This window comes from Uranotaenia lowii, chromosome 2 (assembly GCF_029784155.1).
Source record: "Uranotaenia lowii strain MFRU-FL chromosome 2, ASM2978415v1, whole genome shotgun sequence".
NCBI lineage: Eukaryota > Metazoa > Arthropoda > Insecta > Diptera > Culicidae > Uranotaenia > Uranotaenia lowii.
This window is the reverse complement of record NC_073692.1, coordinates 102,383,594-102,405,959: the sequence shown is the minus strand read 5'-3', so window position 1 is coordinate 102,405,959 and position 22,366 is coordinate 102,383,594. Positions and strand designations below refer to the sequence as shown.

General features: G+C 36.5%; 1 protein-coding gene and 1 non-coding gene across 2 annotated transcripts in view; both read right to left on the bottom strand.

Annotated features, from left to right (window-relative positions):
- LOC129744990 (mitogen-activated protein kinase 1-like) overlaps positions 1 to 22,366 on the bottom strand; it is a 323,706-nt gene that overhangs the window by 96,339 nt on the left and 205,001 nt on the right. The window lies entirely within an intron of this gene.
- Positions 13,458 to 13,530, bottom strand: Trnav-cac (transfer RNA valine (anticodon CAC)). Its single transcript has one exon. It is a non-coding gene; the product is annotated as a tRNA-Val (tRNA).

Below are 22,366 nucleotides of genomic sequence, written 5' to 3'. Positions count from 1 at the left end.
GTATTGGATCATTGCATTGAGATGTTGAGCAAGGTTGTATAGAAATCACAGAAAAATTTTCAATTTCACATATTTTTAAGCCACTATCTTCAAAATTTTAGAATTTTTATCCAGATTTTCATAATTTTAAATCTTATTTCGATATCATTGGGATAGGATTTCAAAAGCTATATTATAAGTGAAACAACTCAATTTATCGATGTTTGTTATAAATTTTCTATAAAATTTCTGAAAAAAGCATCACAGATAATCGTCAAATTACTATTGGATCAAATCACAGAATTTCAGATATCTATAGCATGTGCTATTCGGATATCGATTAAAAAGACGTTGTCTGTTTAGTAGTCAAAACTTTACTGAATCTCTCATCTCACTTTAGCTTAAGGCCATCCAGAATCCATTGCGAACAATAGGTTACATTAGTGTGTGGAATTCACCACGGATGCAGCAATCATTAAGTATCGCAAGTCATGATGATAGTTGATGACTGCTACATCTACTCCCCCGCTAGACTTGACGCTGTGATTACTGGTAACGAAGCGGGATGTTGACTCGACGACCAGATCTGGTTGTTGTAGATGAAGTTACGTCTCTAGACTGAGAGTTATTCGACTCATCCTGGGCAATGTAAGCTGGTTTGAGGCGATCCACTGATATGTTGATTGCTTTTCCATTGACTAAGATGGTGAAGTACTTGTTGTTCCGTTTGATAACCTCATGAGGACCATCATAGGGGCAAGAGAGAGACGGTCGAATGGAATCGTTTCTCACAAATACAAATTTGCTGTTGTTAAGGTCAGGATGAACAAAAACGCTGCGGTTTCCATGCCAAACGGTGTCTGGTGGACGTATGTATTGCATAGTTTCACGTAATGTTTTGAGAACCTCAGCTTCACTTCTGTTACCGGGAAGCTCCGAAAAGAATTCAGACGGAATCCGGAGCGTAGTACCATAAACCATTTCGGCTGGCGACGATTTCAAGTCCTCCTTATGAGTCGTTCGTAGCCCGAGTAAAATTATTGGAAGACTTTCCGTCCAACGGTCAGTTTTGTGACACAGGATAGCTGCCTTAAGTGTGCGATGCCACCGTTCAATCAATCCGTTAGATTGAGGATGATACGATGTGGTGCGAAGATGGTTCACTCCTAGCGTTCGGCAGAGCTCAGAAAACAATGTTGATTCGAACTGACGTCCCTTGTCAGTAGTTATCCGTGTTGGAACACCAAACCTTGATATCCATCCAGATATGAGTGCCTGCGCTACAGTGGGGGCCGTCATATCTGGCAATGGAATTGCTTCGGGCCACCTCGTGAACCGGTCGATTATTGTGAGGCAGTATCTTTGCCCGTTGCTGGGTGGGAACGGTCCAACGATGTCGATATTAAGGTGACTGAAGCGACTATCGGGAACAGAAAATTTGACTAAAGGTGCTTGTGTGTGGCGGGTAACCTTAGCCTTCTGACAGTCCAGGCAGCTTTTGGCAAACGATATGCTGTCTCTGCGCACGTTGGGCCAAACGAAACGCTCTGTGATCAACTTGGCCGTCGCTCGTGTTCCCGGATGAGAAATATTATGTGTTGCTTGCAAGACTTTCTCGCGGAACTTTTGTGTTACAAATGGTCTAACACGACCGGTTGAGCAGTCACAGAAAAGTTTTTTTGCACTGCCTAAAACGATACAAGGTTTTAAATTCAAAGATGATGTTAATTTACCTTTAATCAGCTGTTGCAATTCTGAGTCGGTTTTTTGATCTTTCGCCAAAGCATCAAAATCAATCGAGATAGCGCCAATCGCCTCGATTCTTGAAAGTAAGTCCGCCGTTACATTTTTCGTACCATGTACATGACGGATGTCAGTAGTAATTTGCCCGATGTAATCCAGCTGTCGAGCTTGACGATTCGTTGCCTTATCTAGTTTTTGGTTGAAGGCAAAGGTAATTGGTTTGTGATCCGTGTAGATGTGGCATTGTCGTCCTTCCAGAATGAACTTAAAATGCCGAACCGCCATGTAGATTGCAGTGAGTTCCCGGTCATAGGTACTGTATCGTTGTTGGGTTTTATCAAACTTTTTTGAGAAAAAACCCAAAGGCTGAAGTGCTCCTTTCACGACTTGATGAAGCACGGCTCCAGCTGCCGTGTTTGATGCATCTACCCACAGAGACAGCTCTGCATGTCTGGCCGGGTGGGCTAGAAGCGTGGCATTGGCTAGTTGTTGTTTGCATAGTTCGAATGCTGAAGTAGCTTCGGAAAACCATTTTAGTTGAGATCTATCATTCCGCTTGTTTCCCGGAATCATTGTTAACAGTGGAGCTTGAGCTTTAATTGCATTCGGAATAAAGCGTCTATAGAAGTTCAGCATGGCTAAAAAACTTTTTAATTCATTGACAGTAGACGGTTGTTTGAAATTTTGTAACGTTTCAATTCGTTCCGGTACAGGTTTTATCCCTTCTGGTGTAACCAAGTGCCCCAGAAAGATAATTTCAGTTCGCCCCAATTCACATTTCGCAACGTTGATTTTTAAATTGTGTTGATCAAGTCGAGAGAAGAGTAACTGTAGGTGCTGTCGGTGCTCTTGAGGTGAGTTGGAGGCAATAAACAAATCATCAATGTATGGAAAGACAAAATCCAGGCCTCGGACTACTTCGTGGATCAGTCGCTGAAAAGTTTGGGCTGCGTTTCTCAGACCGAACGTCATATACATAAATTCAAAAAGGCCGAACGGCGTCGTGATGGCCGTCTTCGGAACATCTTCCGGATGGATAGGAACCTGGTGAAACGCTTTTTGTAGATCAATTTTCGAAAAAATGGTTTTACCTTGCAAGTTGGAGGTGAAGTCTTGAAGGTATGGCAATGGATAGCGATCCGGGATTGTTTGGCTGTTCAGTGCGCGGTAGTCGCCACAAGGACGCCACGAACCATCGGCTTTTCTAACCATATGCAGAGGGCTAGACCAGTTGCTGCTAGACGGGCGACAGATGCCGAGCTTCATCAACAGCTCGAATTCAGCTCGGGCGGCGGCTAACTTGTCGGGTGGTAGCCGTCTTGGCCGAGCAAAAACCGGCTGACCTGTCGTTTCTATACGATGAAATATTGAAGATTCACTCACGGTTCCAGGCGGTGCGATCCTCGTTATCGATGGAAATTCTGCGAGCAACTCTGCATAAGGTGATCGGGTGCAAAAGGATTTAATAGAGTACTCACTAGTCTGTTCCAGAAATCCAGATGATTCAAGCTGTGTCGTGTTATCGATTAATCGTTTTCGCTTAAGATCAATCAATAAATCGAAGTGGCATATAAAATCTGCTCCAATTATTCCTGAAGTTACGTCTGCTATCAGGAAATTCCAAAGAAACTCTCGTCGTAGGCCAAGATTGACTTTGAGCAGAACTTCTCCGTAGACTTTGATCGGCGATCCGTTGGCGGCAAAAAGTTGTAGTGTTGTTGGCTTAAGGTTGGCTGATTTAAAATCTTTCGGTATCACGTCGGGGTCACCAATATAGCATGTGCTATTCGGATATCGATTAAAAAGACGTTGTCTGTTTAGTAGTCAAAACTTTACTGAATCTCTCATCTCACTTTAGCTTAAGGCCATCCAGAATCCATTGCGAACAATAGGTTACATTAGTGTGTGGAATTCACCACGGATGCAGCAATCATTAAGTATCGCAAGTCATGATGATAGTTGATGACTGCTACATATCTATTGTTTTTATCAAAAAATAATAATTTTTGTCGGTAACTTTAATGCCGGCTGATTCATGTTAATATAAAATCTAAAATCGTTCACCCAGGCTTTATTATTAAACTTTCGTTTATTTGTCATTATTCAGAAATAAATAATATTTCCCAAGGTATTGGTTTGAATTTTTTTGCCAGTATTTGAATGCTAACAGAACAAGCCTTTTTTACCGAATTAGATAGAAAATTATCTGCTGAGCATATTTTTTATCATTCAACTTTATTTTTGCTTGAGACGAAAATAATGACTTCACTAAAGAACTTCGAAATTCCTTTGATCATGTGTAGCTTTAGCTGATTTTCCTCACTTTAATGGATTTTGCTTTTTAAGTTGGTAGGAGTAAAATAATTGGGAAAAATGTATCCTGATTAAAAAAAAAACCCAAAATTACGTTATGCCAATAAAAAGTTATGCATTTATGCCTTGAACAGAATATAATAGAAGCTTAAAAGCCAGAAAAAGTTAGTAATTTCAATGATTGTGGGGCAAATGCAGATAAGAGCATATTTTGATCAAGTCATTTAAATTTTCCTAACAATCCATTGTTGAAAAAAAGGTAAGGCATACTAATTTGAAAAAAGCTACGCGGGCCGCACAAAAGGGTCTCACGGGCCACATGCGGCCCGCGGGCCGCGGGTTGCTCACCCCTGGAGCAGATATCTTACTATAATCGGCAATGAATCGCCGATAATAGTTTGACATGCCAAGGAATCTCCTTAGCTTAGTCACTGTCACAGGTCTTTCATATTCTACAATAGGTCTTATCTTCTCAGGTTTTACCTGTAAACCTCGAGAAGAAAGAATGTAGCCGAGGAAAGGTATTTCCTCCAGGCAGAAGTGAGATTTATCCAGCTTGATTGACAAATTCGCTTGTCGTAAACGCTTGGAGATCTCGGAGAGAAGCCGAATGTGGTCCTCGAATGTCTCGGTGACCAGGACGATGTCGTCCAGGTACACAAAGACATTCGGCTCCAGCTCACCGTTTCCTAACACCCTGGACATAAGCCGCGCCAAGCTAGCCGGACTGTTTAGAAGACCATAAGGACATCGGCGAAAGGCGAACATCCCACGTCCCTGAACACTAAATGCGCAATACTTGCGAGATTCACGTGCCAGGGGTATTTGGAGGAACGCCTCTGTCAAGTCTATGGTCGACAAAAACTTTGCTCGGGGTAACCGGCTCAGAATCCTTCCAGGATGCGGAAGCGGATACGCGTCACGAACGGTTCTCTCGTTGAGCTTCCTTGCGTCGAGACAGAGGCGAATTTGACCAGATGGCTTCCGAATTGGTACTACATTCAGAGACCAATCCGAATTGGACTCCTCAATTATTCCTCTTGCTAACAATCGATCGATTTCCGCAAACAGTCCTTCCTGAATTTTCGGAGCCAATGGATAAGGGTATAAACGAATTGGTTTTGCTGATTTAAATTCATCTTTGATCACAATATGGTGTTCACACAAATCGGTAGTGTCCAGATAATCAGAGTCAGCAGTTTTGAAAGATCGTTTGACTTCTTCTAATGACGCTAACTGCTCAAGGCTAAGCCTTGGCTTTTCAGAGTCCGTCAGCTGTTTGACTGGACTGTTAGAAATGGTGGCGATTGCTGGATATATCCCAAAACGTTCCCAAAAGTCAATCCCACAAATGCAATCTTTTGTTAAAGAAGGAGCTACCAAGGTTTTGATGATTCTGGTTTTATTATTGTATCTAAAAGGAAGTAAAACTTCTCCGATGACTTCGAGATTCGAGCCATCTGCTGTTCGTAGCTCTACACTATCTGACAAGGGACGAATTTTAACTCGATTCAAACGATCAAAGACTCTGGAGTTGATAAAAGTTAAGCTGCTACCCGAATCAAGCAAAGCGTGAATCGGAATGTCATAGATTGTTAAATCTATGTGTGGACGATTATCAAAGATGTTACTTATGGTGATTTTATGAATTTGTGGTTTCTCTTCTTCATGTTCAACAGTATGTCTTGGAATGTAAAATTTTTCTAAATTGGTTAAGTCTGGTAATAAATCGAATCCTATAGTTTGCGCTTCTTGAAGTTCCTGCGGCTTTAGGACTTCTTCGATAAGTTTTTTCGACAATATGGGCAGTTTTCTGAGGTGAAACCTTTGAACGCACACCGATAACAGAAAACTCTTCGAGGAATCGGACATGCTTCCAAATCATGGAGGTCTCCACAATTGTAGCATTCTCCTTCCCCAGGTGGTACATAGCTAGCTACTATTCGTTGAAAGTTACTACTTCTACTCGTTCCTAATCCAGGGTCTGATGATTTGTTAGATGTTTTATTCATAGTGGGTTTCGAGTAATTTTGAGATTTAAATTCACTATTTACAAAGGTCTTTTGACTAGTAGGTTTCGCGAATTTTGGATTCGTTTTGGAAAACGGGTTTTTATTACTTTGATCAGGGAAATTTTTCGGATTTTTGGGCCGATCAAAACCTTCACTCGGACGAGACAAATTAGGAGATTTCCTACTCTCTGAGATGGCACAAGTTTCCTTTTTAGTCGGACCAAAAACTCTGGAAAACACTGAAAAGTCGGTTGCATCTAAATCCTTCCCCAAACTTAAAAGATCTTTCATGGAACGAACATTTTTCCCGACCAACGTTTTTCGTGAATCGTAGCGTAAATTAGACTTCAAAATTTCCACCCGTTCTGATTCAGGAATAGGGTGATTCATGGCTAAAAAGAGTTTTTCCATTTGAAGCACGAAGCTCTGGAACGATTCTCCCCTTTGTTGTCGAGTTGAATAAATTTTTGCACGTAAAACCGAATCTAAATCTGGGTGTCGAAACTCATTTTTCAATTCTGCTACCAAGTGAGCCCACCCGGTTAATTGTTGACGATGCACGGTATACCAATTAAGAGCTGCCCCCTCAAACAAATGCACAGCAGAGTCGAATAAATCAAGCGAATTCGCTTGCTCAGAAATGGCTAGTTGATGGACATGATTAATAAACTCGTTCAAACCTAAACCTTGATCATTTCCGGAATACTTCTTGATTTTCCACTGTGAAACCGGAATTACTTTTCTTCGTGAAAAGTTCTGAGAACTCGGGAAAAATCGTGGACTCTGCTCGAAAAGCGGTTGCGCGGAAGTTATTTGAATCGGACTGATGTTAAAGTTGGGAATTTCTTGAGGTTCGTGGGTAAAGACATCAGCCATTGCGGGTACTTCTTCCAAAAACGGATTCGAATCACGATTAGTTAAATACGGGGCTGAACAAGGAGGAATTTCCTCTTCGGGAAGCTCGGAGACTCCTTGGTGAGTCAAGGCGAGTCACCAAGCCTCTTGCTGTGAACGTCTTACCTCGAAGACTGCCGGAAACCAAGAGGCTTGGTGACTCGCCTTGACTCACCAAGGAACCTCCGAGTCTCCGCTTACTTGTTGCGTTTTTTTTCTGAACGCGTGCTTGGGTGGTTGTTGCGTTCGGCTTATACGCAACGCCTCGGGCCATGTGCGTTTTCGTTATCGCCTTGTTCTGCGCTGCTGACCACCACGGGCTCGAATTTGAATTCGCCGTTGCGTTGTCATTAGCTAGCTGCTTATAAAAGTTAAACCTAACTCCACCCATCAATTTAAATTATTAAAAACAAAAACAATGTTACCGAGTTGGTAACAGTCCCCCTCTGGTCAAATAAAAAAAACTATTGAGATTAGGTATATAATTCAAATAGTTTTTTTTTCTCTAGATAATTAAGTGAATTTTAACGTTAAATTATTTATCATTTAAGCAAAACAAAAACATCATTGGCTCATTTTGGTGAATTCGATAATCATCAACATTATCATTTTTTTCGAATTTTACAATTAATCGAACATGCCTCCATTATTCTTCGAAGGAACTTTTAAACAATTTTTTTTAATCGATATCAAAATCCTCAATCAAACAACAATGTTTTCCGATAAATCATGACCGAGGAATAAGAGATATATATTTTCGCAATTTCTAGAGAAACAAAAGTCTGAATTTAAAGAAGTTTTTCCTTCATAAAACTTGATCCTATGGAATTAAAACTGAAGTTTAGGATGTTTCGAAAATAAAATATTCCAGGGGAGAGTGGGGTATCGTGGGCTTTTTTCTTTGCTGCATAACTTCATTATTATAAAACATAAAAGATTTTTTAAGATAACATTAGTCATTTTTTAATTTTTTCTCGAGTTCTGACTGTTTTAAAAAAAATATTTTTTTTTTTGGATTTTGAAAAACAGTGGGGAAACGTGGTCCACCAAATCCAAATCCAAAAGATAACGTGCAAAGTTTATAAGTTCACCAAAAACTGAAATTTCAAAATTTATTTTGTTATTTTAAAGCGATTTCAGATGAGGAAATAAAAAAGAGAGTTATGTATGATCGTATAGTTAATAAAACCTGGCTCGCGAAAGTTTCGCAAAAATTCTTTTATGTTTGTCCCTATCGCACTAGAAAAGATGGACAAAACATCTCATAACTCTTCATTTGGCATAAGAAAACTTCACAGATAGTAATAACGTATTTGAACTTCTGAATGTGTATAAAACACCAAAATATAGGTGGCCCAAGATACCCCACGAAATGTGGCCCACGATTCCCCAGAAGCAATGATTTGCAAATTGGTTGGGTGTGTGTGACTAATTGATGTTCCATCAAAAAATCCTTTTCCACGTGAGAGAGCATAAGCGTATTAGCATATTTTTTTATGTACTTTAGGTCTCCCACAAATGCAATTTTGCGAGTGCTTGTTTAATTATGTAAAGTACATTTTTCCAGGCTAATTAAATAAAAGAAGCATATGATACGTACATCAGTCAACAACATATAGAAAAACGTGCTTACATGGATTGAAATTTTTATCTCAACACACAGCTGAGATATTCAAAGTGGCCCACGTTACCCCACTCTCCCCTACACAAAAACTTATTTTACCATAAAAATCTGAAAATATGGTCTTCTCAAAATTAATTTGCTTTTTTAAATACACAAAACCAGATTACTTTACTTGTCAATTTGTTAAAATCAAAACGATGGATTAAATTTTTGATAGTTCGTTTGATTTCAAATAATTGTTCTCTAACTTTATCGACATCTTACCCGAGGAAAATGAGACTCAATAATAAATAAACGATTTACGATGAACTTACTCTATAAAAAGATTATCAATTGAAAATTTACGAAAAAAAGGAATTTTCAACTGATGGTTGCTGATTTTTTTATGATTGATTCAACTTTAATTTATTTATCATTGATACACAAACAAAGTCATATGAAATTCATCTATTGGTTAAAACATAATGAAATGTCGAAAAAAATTAGTCAAAACTTATGAACTTTAAGGCGTTTTTGTAATTTTTAGACCCCAGATGAAGTTTTTTTTCTGAACAAATTATGGTTTACTAAATATCAGCAATGAGAGTACAACTTACAAACTTTTCAATAAGCATGAAACAAAATTGCATGTTTCACATGGACCGATCACAAACTTTTGGCCGACACACCTTATTGCGGGATGATCCCAAACTGTTGGTCGATGCCCTTAGTAGCTATTTTCTATTAAAAAGCTACTCGTTCATATCATCAGTATAGATTTTATTTATTTATTTTCTGTTAAAATTATTCTCACCGATTAAGTTGATAAAAAAATAGATGACAATTTCGTTTTGAAATATTGAAAATGATCTTGTAAATAAATATAAGAAATTGTAAATGCGTTAGTTGTGTTTAAATTAAAAGCAAATACCTACATTAAATTTAACCGACTCGAGAATTATGTCATTGGATAATACTTCTCACAGAAAATATGGCACCGAAAGATTTGATTATTCTATTAGGCTCGACTATAAAATCATTCCGCGTTAATCATGTTTGATTAAGTCGTTCGGCTCAATGATTTATTGATTATAATTTTATTTCGGGCGCGCATCCATCGATGCATGTCTATAATTTATATGTCGGCAACCATTCCAACCATTCAACCCGTGTCGTTATCTTCTTGAATAGAGATGCGCGCTGGCTGCTGTCTCATCCATGTTGGTTCGCCCATTCATCCACATCTATCTCCCGAAAGTCGGATCGTCTCATCACACTCGCTGGTTGTTGTCATTCAGGGTTCAGTATTGCATCCTGAAGCGCTCTGGTGGCTGCGATAAAGGCAAGAGGCTACAATGTTATCCATCACTGGAAAGCCCCCGGAACAGTGCACAGCAGTTTGTAGTTGTTCGGATTTTCACATCGGCGTCCATATGAAGTATCGTCAAAAAGGCTTTTAGGGGTGATGCCGAGGAAGCCCGGAGTTTGATGCGTGTGTACAGTGTACACGCACAGCCAGCAAATATAATGTTGATTGATTACGCCTGAAGAGAAAAGTGCCGAGAGGTTCCGGGCCGAGAATGAAATCCGTTCGTTATTTTAAGGGGCACATTTGGAGCCTTTTTTTCGAGGGGGTACGCGTACAGATTCATGAAAGGCAGAATTGTTTGCATTTGTTTCATTTTTTCTCATAAATTTTGCCCTGCTGCCGGGGACAGTCAGACTCCAACAGCAGTCTATTCTGCTCCATGCGTCGTTTGTTTATCGTCGTAGCACAAAGGTTGAAGGATTTATTAGCAGGAGCCCGGTTTGGGGCAATGAATTATAAATTGTATTTTACAGGTTGCATGTGCAGTGCAGAGTGCTTTGTTCGGGATTATCAAACAAACCAGAAATATCGCTCGTTCAATAATGCATGCATCTATGACACATTTAGTTCCAAATTGTTTTCAATGTAATATGTTTGTTTCTTTTTCAGGTATAATAGAACGGGGTGCAAACTAGAGCGCAGTGCGCAGTTCAAATATTTGATGGATGAATTTTAACACCGTTTATATTCAAAATTTGATTTGAAAGTATCAAAACATCCAAAGTATGAATACGCATTTCAAATTAAAACTCAATTCAACTCAACAAAAAGCCATTTCCTAATTCCGCCCGGGTTTGAACCGGGGTCCTTCGGCGTGTTAAGTAGGAGAGATAACCACTACACTGCGGAAACTGCTGACCCAAGTTGTTAGACTCGAAAGAAAAAATATTTTCCGTAAGTTCTATTGGGTACTTATCAAAAACATTCAAAAAGTGGCAAAGACTGTAAGGACGTATCCGGCACCATGATTGTATTCATAGATCTTAAATATTGGGTTAAAATTCAGTTCAATCAAAGCTATCCCTCGTTTTTTATGTGAGTTCGAAACAAGACAGAAAATGATTATTTCCGATTAGACTATTTCAGGGTAATGGATAAAAAAAACCTTAAAAAAAACTTCCATGTTTCCGCCCGGGCTCGAACCGAGGACCTTCTGCGTGTTAAGCAGATGTGATAACCGCTACACTACGGAAACTGTTGACTTTAATAATTTGTATATACTCACACAAATCTTTAACGTTCGACTACATAAATTGCAGTAAAAAGAACACGAGTTTGATAAATGATCATTTTTCCACGAAAACATTCTTATTCGGACTGCAATAGACTGAGTCGATTTGTGGTCATTTTTGAATTTCTCAAACCCCGGGGTCTTGAAATTTTCGTTTTGGTTCAAAACTCATCCATTATTTTTTGCATTTGCATTTTTTGGACAAAGTTGTTCAGCGGAAAATTTTTTTCAGTGTATGTATGAAATGGCACATCATGAGCAGGCTCGGTTCCACAAAAGAATCAAAATTGATGTTGATTTTTAGACAAAATATTAAATTTCCCCATACAAACCTGAAAGCTCAAATTTACGTAAACGTTCCTTAAAAATTCTGCGAAAAATCATAAATGAGTTTTGAACTAAAACAAAGCTTCAAAGATCCCAGGGTTTCATAAAATCTAAAATTACCCAAAATCGACTCAGTCTAGGACTGCAAGGACCAGGCCCGTGCGAAGGACCCGTCCATGGGGGGGTTTTCGCAATTCAAATTTAGCTAGAAATAACAAAAATACCAAAAATGCACAAAAAATATGAAAATTGATTTCTAAAACCATTTTCTTACTCCTGGCCACACAAACTCAAAACACAGAATAAATCATATTAAGAGTTTCAAATCAATGCTTTTTCCAAAAACTCATTAATAAATCACTCAAAAGTATGTTACTTATTCTGAACTAAGAATTTTCTTGAAAATGAATTTAAAGCAGTCTAGTTTACAAATTTTAAATCAATATTTCCGAAACACCAAAAAATGAAAGCGATTGAAAATTTTGACCTTAACAATGAGTGCATCTAAAAATAACACATAAATATAAAACTAGATTTACAAAAAAAAATCCGGATCTATTTAAGATCAGGTCAGGAATAAATCATGTTTAAAAATTGTTTAACAAAATTTCAATAACAAAGGCGACAAAATTCAATTTTTTCCGAAGTTCACAGAATTAAAGAGCTTATTTTGACTAATTATGGAGCGCTGAATTTTTATCTATCAGCTTTTTTTTTAAAAACCCATAATTGATAATTATATTCATATTAAAAAAGAAAAAAATTAATATTTAAAAGCGCAGTTTTTATACTTTACAATTTTAAGATGGCAATATTTTTTCACAGTCACTTGAAAATTTAGGTCCTGGAAGCATAAAAGGTAGAAACTATGTTTTTATTATTAAAAATTTAGATTTGTACGCTGGAAGATGATTATGTTTTCAGAAAACACAAATTTAAAAATAAAAAACAAAGACAAACTCATCTTAAATATAACAAAAAAAAGTTTACTTATAACTTTCGGTAAATTTATTTAAAAATTCAAACAAAAAATTAAGATAATAAAGATAAGTTTTTAATATTTAAGAACATTTGTTTTCTTTAACAAAAACGTCGTTTTTAGATAGGAAAACAAATTAATAGAATTTAATTACTAACTCAAAGGAACAGTATTTAAGTGCTTATTTTTTAATGATTGATTTGGTAGATTTTGGCCTCCTGAACTTCCATCTTTCGTCAGATTTTATCTATCAACACCAATTTTGTTGATACGGAATTTAAATTTAAAAATGAATCAGTTTTGAAAAAAAAATTATTCCGAATTCATTGATTATATTTCGTTCAATTTCGAAATAATATTTCGATGATGATGACAAATAATTTAAAAAAATGGAATTCTCCAGTTTTTCAAATTTTGTAAAAATATCATTACGAGAACTCCTGATCTTACTGAGAAAAATAGAAAGGTTTAATTTGATTAAACAAATTTGTTGAAGTCTTCAAAAAAAAATTGAATTTTGCATTAAAGAAATATCTAAAACTCAATTTCATCTAAAACTTTTTTAAACATTCTCTAAAATTCTCATATGATACAGAATGGGAAAATCAAATAAAAAGAAACCTTCTATCACTATTTTTTTTGCAAATAACTTGCGGTCTTCGGGAAAAGTGAACAATGATTTTAAACCTTATTTTAAAATTTGTGTTATGTATTGAAGTCAGAAATTTCTGAAATGATTTTCAAGTATTTTTAAAAGTAAAATAAAAAATAAAAGCTTATAGAAAACAATCATAGGAGGTTAAACCCCTAAAATCTCCCCCCATTCACACGGCTTTGGCAAGGACGTGTCTGCTTCTCCAAATTTTCAATATTTAGTCGATATTCAATTAAAACAAAACTATTCTCAGCTTTTTGAACTAATTTACAAAGCAGGAAAGCAAATAATGATTAACATCAAACTCTATCAGACTAAGAGATAAAGAAAATTTTGATTAAAAAACAAGCCTTGTTTCCGCCCGGGCTCGAACCGGGGACCTTCTGCGTGTGAAGCAGACGTGATAACCGCTACACTACGGAAACTTGTAAAAGCCAACACGCTGTAAAACTTAATAATCATCAATAGCTTTGATTCATATCACCACCTTCTTGTGTAACGCTTATGCTTGGTTGGATTCATAAATTTTTCCAACAGTAAATTCATCTTCTTGAACTTCACTTTTTGGTACGTGAAAATTGGTTTATGATCTAGGATTCAATGATTGAAAGTCACAGAGTTGACTTTTAGTATGTAAACTTTTTATGCTCGATTTTTGAGTTTTGATTCCAATTTTTGACTTCTGTTTTTGACTGTGAATGTTACGTGTGGATATGAATGTCCAAAATGCAATCTAATGTGTAATTTTGCAGTCTATTTCAAACGAAATGTATGACGTATTTGGCCATCTTTCAATGCTGTGTACCCTTGGAATAAACATCCGAAGTAAAGATTTCGTTCAGTAAAATGAATGGAACTGACACCAGGAAAATAAACCTTTGTGCCACACAATTCAACGGGCATCCTCTTTAAGCGCAGGACACGGCCCATTGGTCAGCAACACATCCATGTCCGCCTTTCATCTTTGTTGGTTCGCCATGTTTGGGCATCCCTGGTGGGTGGAATCGGAACCACCCCGAAACGAGGCGCCGCCGATATGGCTTGGGCCCGCATTTTTTTGTGACAACAAAGACCACACAACCGCACTCTGGCTGTTGAACGTTGAACATTCTCTGCGCTGTCATTCCGTCGTAAGATCCGTTGCCCCGATGCCATTTCCGGGCACATTCAAAAACCGGAAATCTAGGGCAATCAACACCCTCCCAACAAGCAGATCCTCTTCTGCCTGTTCCTCCCGGAAGTTCGCCAGACTAAATCCCCGAACGGCAACTGGTTGTGCCCAGGCGAGAGAAGTCTCCCTGGGAAGAAAAAGAAATCCAACGAAGCAGAAGTGGACAACAAATTGCGGATGCGGAATCTCATATCTTGCAGCAATGTCATTTCCGTTCGAATCAAAATGGTATCGGCGTGGAGGTGCCAGTAAAATAAAAGAAAAATAGTAGGTACTAGCCCCGCACTAACTACTCCAGCGACTTTAGCGAAGTTGCTTTTCCCGGTTCTCTGGGGACCCGATGGAAAAAGTGGGAATAAAATTTTACTTTCCCATCGGCAACGAGAACTGTCTTATCGGTGCTTTTGAAATTGACGACTGCAGTTGACGGCAAAATGTAATTTTTATTTTCTTGGTACAAATGGAGATAAAACTAAAAAATATTGACTACAAAAAATTCGTAGAAGTTTGCATTATAATGCCAAGATTTAATGGCATTTTTATAATGAACTTTAATATAACTACACCCTCAAATCAGATTCTACTCCAATAATGAGGTGGAGGTGAAATTATCGGCATAAGATTCTATGCCGGACCGGCACTACATGCTTTCTCATTGCTGGCATTACTTTCCCAGCGCAGCCGCATTGCATTGCATATGCCTGAAAGAAACCAAATAAAATATATTCCATATCCCATCACTAGAATCAGCCAGTAAGGATATTGTCGAATAATGTAGCGACCGCTGTGTAAGTATGCATTAGAAGAAAAAACATGTCTTTTTCTGCAACTCCCGGCAAACAACCACTATATAAGTTATAGGAAACTTATTTCCTGGACTGCGTAAACGAAAAACGTATTCTTGACTGCGATCGAGAGAATTCGTAACAATTATCAATAGAAAAACAACAAAAGTAAGTTTAACATTCAAATTAAGTCTGGGAGTGATAAACGAGATCTCAAATATTAGCAGAGAAAAAAGATAGAAATTCAGTCTCAAATCATAAAACTAGATTGAGAAACTTTCGTCATTTCGGATATTTTTGACGGTTTTAAAAAATTTTACAATTTTTAGCTTTTCAGATATTTAGAGTTTTTTTTCAATTGATGACAGTCTTCGATATATTTGACATTATTGACAATTTCGACAACTCTGACGTTTTGAAATTACTGAAATTTAAACTTTTTTTTACAAATTTGATATTTATGATATTTCTCACGATTTTTACTGTTTTAACAGTTCGACGTTTTCAACCAATTAAACATTTTTAATATTTAAAATTTAGTCATTTCTCATATTATTTACAAAATTCCATAAATCTTTACCATTTTGACATTTTTGACATTTTTGACATTTCTGACTTTTTTGGCAATTTTCTTCTTTTCTGACAACATTTACATTCCTTACATTCGACAAATTTGAAAATTTTAATCATTCTGATAATTTTGGCATTTCCGACATTTTTGCCATTTCTGTTGATTTGATCCCTGGGGATACTTGATTCCTTAGCTATATCTCGAAACTGGAATGTCGTACAAAGATCAAATGTTCTAGAAAAATGTGCCAAATGGAACAAAACAGCAATGGTTGAAGCTCAAAAAATTTTAACAAAATAAGTTTTTGGATTATTGAACTTTGTTTGAAAAATTTCACAAAATGTGACTTGAAGATCTTTTTTCATCATTTTCAAATGTTCCTAACATGGAAATATTATAACAAAAATATTTATTCCAATACATCAATCTTTCGAGTGTAAAATGAACTTAAAAATACAATATTTTCAAAGCGATGGAAAACTCCCAACTTTTTTCAGAAAAAGTTTTCTAAAATGTTGATTTTTTGTACAATTGATCCCTAATATATGGGTACAAATGATCCCGGTATATTCTTCTTCCAAATTGATCGTGGTTATTGCTGATTTTGAGATTTATCCAATAGCTAATATTCATCCGTGAATTATCTGAAGAAAAGGGCTAAAATAATTGATTTTTTCTTGTTTATAAAAAAATGCGCCCGTAAGTATGCAATGCCATAAGGGTTGAGAATAAGCTATAGATTTTTTTTCTGACTATTATAGATTGTGAAACTAGAACCAAAATAGTCAATTAACATTCTATCTTCGGGTTTTGTTTGATTTTTTCCATGGATTAGGGCTTTCTGAATAAAGGATCAAGACTCCAAGGATCCAGATCATCAAGTCTCCCCTAACTTAAAAAATATCGCAATTTTTTTTACTCCCACGAAAATGCTTCTTGAAGTTACACACTGTCAGATAATGTAAAAGAGAGCGAGTTGCTAATTTTTTCCAAAAAGATATGGTAAATATAAGAAAAGGGGATCAAGTATCCCTACTCTCCCCTATTGATATATATGAAATTCCTGACCATTGCGACTAATGTGGCAGTTTAAAATGAACAAATTTGGCAACTATGACAGTTTTGAAAATATCGACAATTTTGGCAGTTTTTAACAGCTTTGAAATTCCTGGCAATTTAGACATTTAGAATTTGTGAAATTTTTCAAAATTCTGACGTTTTTGACCATATTTTCCAAATGTTTGACATTGCTAATAATTTTGATATTTATTAACACATTTTGATCTGCGAAGAAATCTAAACCCGGAAACCCCCAAAATTTTTCACTCTCTATCTCAGAAAAGACTGGACCAAATTCTTCCAATTAGGTATCTATGAGTTCTCGAAAGTGTTGTACACAATTATGTCGAATAAAGTTTCTTTATAAAATTTATCTCATTTGAGTTATGCTTCTCAGTGAAGCAAACTCGCGTAAACCGAAAAAACGGGATATCTTGTAGTTGTACCGCAATGTGTGAACTTTATAACCATTTCTGATATTTTTCATACTTCTTACAATGATGACCATTTTGACCGTTTTATTAATTTTACTGTTTTGTTTAATTTAACATTTTTAATATTTTTAACACTATATGATATTTTTAGCAATTTTCACTATTTTGCAATTTAAAAAAAAAATATATTCTTGACATACATATTTAACTTTTAGGGCTGATTTGAAATTTTCTGAAAAATTTGCCTTTTTTACATTCGTTAAAATTTTTTAAATAATTTTGGATTTAAGAAATTTTATTGATGCCATTTTTGACATTTTAAACCACTTGTTTGAACATTTTTAATATTTGAAACAAAATTATATTTCGATTAGTTTTGATATTTCAAACAGTTTTGACAAATTTAAAATTTATTTTATTTTTGACAATGTCAAAATTTATTACATATTTTGATATTTATTAACATTCTTTACATTTTTTATTTTTCTTATAAAGACTTTTTTGACCATTTAAACAATTTTACTATGTTGTTGACTTTAATTTTTTTTTTTGTTCCGATTATAGTCATTTTAAATCTTTCTAGCATTCGCGACTTTATATTATCGTTGGAGTTTTGTTGTTTTCAATACATATTTTTGCCATACATATTTAAAATTTCAAGCAAATTTCAAATTTCAGAAAAATTGACCATTCTGATATTTGTAAAAAATTTTGAAATGATTCGAGATTATTGTTAATACCATTTATGACATTTTTAACTACCTATTTTTATATATATTTTTTTTAAATTTTGATATTAGTGATAGTCATAATAATTTAAACAATTTTGACAAATTTGGCTTTTCTGACAATTGTAACAATTTTAACTCTATCAACAATAAATCCGTTTCGAGAAAATTTTACATTTAGTTTGTTGACGATTTGGTTGATATTAGGTTAATTAGGTTAATTGTGAAATCTGAATCTGAAATCTGAATCTGAAATCTGAATCTGAAATCTGAATCTGAAATATGAATCTGAAATCTGAATCTGAAATCTGAATCTGAATCTGAAATCTGAATCTGAAATATGAAATCTGAATCTGAAATCTGAATCTGAAATCTGAATCTGAAATCTGAATCTGAAATCTGAATCTGAAATCTGAATCTGAAATCTGAATCTGAAATCTGAATCTGAAATCTGAATCTGAAATCTGAATCTGAAATCTGAATCTGAAATCTGAATCTGAAATCTGGATCTGAAATCTGAATTTGAATCTGAAATCTGAATCTAAAATCTGAATCTGAATCTGAAATCTGAATCTGAAATGTGAATCCGACATCTAAATCTGAAATCAGAATCTGAATCTAAATCTGGATCTGAAATTTGAATCTGAAATCTGAAATCTGAATCTAAAATATGAATCAGAAATCTGAATCTGAAATCTGATTCTGAAATCTTTCATATTTAGGTTTGCGATTCAGACTCTGGATTCATAATTCAGAATTCAGGTTACAAATTTCAGATTTTGAGATTCCGATTTCAGATTTAAGAAACTGATCCAGATTTCTTATTTGGGATGCAAAGTTTAGATGCAGAATACGTATTTCAATTTGAATTTTAGATTTCATAACAAGACAAGTTCGAATTACCGAGTCAGATAACAGTTTAAATTTTAGATTGCGATTTCAAATTCAGATTAATGTTTTCGAATTTTTATGAGAACTTCATATTGCAGATTTAGGTCTTCGGATTTAGATAGATATTTTAAGATTCCTATTTAAGATAAAAATTATTTTTTGTTTCGGATATTGAATTTTGTTTTCATTTTGCATATTTAGTTTCAAAAAGTTCCAAATTTTTTTCAGAGAAAGAAAAATTGCAATTTTAGTCAGAACTTAGTTGCATTCATTATTTAAATAAATAAAGTTTGATTCAAGATTTAGGATAATTTTTGCTTTTTATTTAATAACATTTTTTTTTCAAAAATGATGTCAATACTAAGCACACTAAAGATTTTGAACAAATAGTTCAAATTTCTACAATTGCAGAACTCAACTGAAGAATTCGAAAGGAAATATTAACAAGCATCAAAAATGCCCATTTTTTATTGCCCGAAATTTGTCTCAATTCTCGTTTCCGTTGGACTTTTTTTTCTTCATTGTCAAGGTGCTGCACGAAAATCCGGCCTTCTGGTGGTGACTAATTCCGGAGTATAAATTATTTCTCGGAGGCCCTCGGGATAAGAAGCTAGAGGAAAAAAGGAAACGCTCTAAAAACTGGGTCAGCAATGGCTAATGGAAATACTTTCTTGCGGTTGAAGCCTGATTCCTTAGGATATACCAACCTAGTGGCTGAAAACCCCAAGATGAAGTCCTCCGTTTCCGGAAGAAAGTTGCTTCTCATCGCGCATCGGCAAACTGCTGCCTGGTGGAACAATCCTAAATCTAGCCTTATATATCACTTTCGGTATACACAAAAGCTCACATTTTCACGGTAAGGTTTATGCAGTCGTGGAACACTTTCTAGTAGCAGCACCAGAATTTATGTTTGCCCTGGAGGGAAAAACTTGCCGGTGCACCTGGGCTTTTTCTCGAATCGAAACAACCAGCCTCAGTCAAGGTCCTGGGAACGAACGAGGAGGAATACACCGTCGCCAAATGGTGGGAGTCAATTTGAATATCCGGCAGATGAAGATGCCCGCCCGCTAGGTTGCTCTGGTGTTTTGGCACCAGATACCGGAATCGGGGCAAACCCGAAAAAGCGCGGCACTTGTTGGGTATCACCCAGGTGAGGAATGAATTATCTCCTATAAGTTAGTCCTCTGGGTGAGATGTTGGGATAAGGCGGTCGCTGTCCTACTTCCTATATAGCAGCAAGGATTCAGGAATAGTTTCCTGGTTAGATTTCTGCCTGCAAGGAGCAACCGACAAAGTTTGTCCTTAAAACACATTGGAAAATGTACGAACTGATGGTAATTGAGACTTTGAACTTCGCCTGGGAGAAATTCCTGGGCTTCAGATGGTTGTTAAGATGGCTGCTATGAATGATTACTACCCTTGAAAATTTGACTCTTCCGCAGATTTTTTAATTAGGTGTTAGCCAAAAGATTATTCCTGATCCAATTTTCTGTCCAAGTTAAGATATTCCTTAAATTAAATTTAAAACAATAAATTTAATTACGGCAAGTTTTATGATATTTACTTGGGAGCGCTGAATTAAAATAAGATGCAAATCGCACGTTTCAGATTGTAAATCAAAAGCATTATGCTAAAAGTCACAGCTTCAAGCTAAAAATCACAAGTCAAAAGTTACAAGTTAGGAATCCAAAGTCATGAGTCATAAGTATCCGGTATCAGAGATCACAAGTCAAAAGTCACAATCGCAAGTCACAAGGCACAAGTCACAAGCCACAAGCCACAAGCCACAAGTCACAAATCACAAGTCGCAAGATAAAAGTCACAAGTCGCAAGTGACAAGTGACAAATGACAAGTGACAAATGAAAAGTGACAAGTCAAAAGTTACCAGAGTGACAAGTCAAAAGTTCCCAGTGACAAGTCACAAGTCTGAAGTCACAAGTCGCAAGTGACAAGTGAAAAGTGACAAGTCACAAATCACAAGTCACAAGTCACAAATCACAAGTCACAAGTCACAGATCGTAAGTCACAAGTGACAAGTTGCAAGTGACAAGTCGCAAGTGACAAGTCACAAGTCACAAGTCACAAGTCACAAGTTACAAGTGAAAAGTTGCAAGTCACAAGTGACAAGTGACAAGCCACAAATCAAAAATCGCAAGATACAAGTCACAAGTCGCAAGTGACAAGTTAAAAATGACTGGTGAGAAGTTAAAAGTCACAAGTCACAAGTCATTAGTCATTAGTCACAAGTCACAAGTCACAAGTAACAAGTCGCAAGTGACAAGTGACAAGTGACAAGTCAAAAGACACAAGTGACAAATCACAAGTCTGGAGTCACCAGTCACAAGTCACAAGTCACAAGGCACAAGTCACAAGCCACAAGCCACAAGCCACAAGTCACAAATCACAAGTCGCAAGATAAAAGTCACAAGTCGCAAGTGACAAGTGACAAATGACAAGTAACAAATGAAAAGTGACAAGTCAAAAGTTACCAGAGTGACAAGTCAAAAGTTCCCAGTGACAAGTCACAAGTCTGAAGTCACAAGTCGCAAGTGACAAGTGAAAAGTGACAAGTCACAAATCACAAGTCACAAGTCACAAATCACAAGTCACAAGTCACAGATCGTAAGTCACAAGTGACAAGTTGCAAGTGACAAGTCGCAAGTGACAAGTCACAAGTCACAAGTCACAAGTCACAAGTTACAAGTGAAAAGTTGCAAGTCACAAGTGACAAGTGACAAGCCACAAATCAAAAATCGCAAGATACAAGTCACAAGTCGCAAGTGACAAGTTAAAAATGACTGGTGAGAAGTTAAAAGTCACAAGTCACAAGTCATTAGTCATTAGTCACAAGTCACAAGTCACAAGTAACAAGTCGCAAGTGACAAGTGACAAGTGACAAGTCAAAAGACACAAGTGACAAATCACAAGTCTGGAGTCACCAGTCACAAGTCACAAGTCTGAAGTCACCAGTCACAAGTCACAAGTCTCAAGTCACAAGTCGCAATTGACAGGTGACAAATGACAAGTTAAAAGTCACAAGTCACAAGTCACAAATGACAAGTCACAAGTCACAAGTCACAAGTCGCAAGTGATAAGTCACAAGTCACAAGTCCCAAGTTTAAAGTCACAAGTCAAAGGTCAAAAGTCACATGTCTGAAGTCAAAAGTCACAAGTCACAAGTCTCGAGTCCCAAGTTAGAAATCCCAAGTTCCAAGTTTTAAGTCTCAAGTGCTTATTCCGAAGTCCAACGATGCAATTCCCAAATCCCAAGTCCCAAATCGCAAGTCCCAAGTGGACTAGGATTTCTACACAACTAATGCTGAAAGCTGTGGGATAGGACTAGACCTTCTTCGCTGTGAAGTCGTACACGATAGGGTTTGTAGAGAGTGTAATAAAGTGGCTCTCGACGCAGGGCGAGTCATTCGTTTCAGTAAAGAATGACTTCTTCATCAGGAACTATCCTAGTCTCTAAGTAAAGTCCTACGCGTATGTTGTGATAGGCGCGAGTCCAGGATACACTGCTCTCGACCGACACAAGACGGGTAAAAGTGACAACCCTCTTACCATTGTGAAGAGAGGTCGGAATTCCATCGCTATGAGGAGAGGTCAGATCTCAATTCG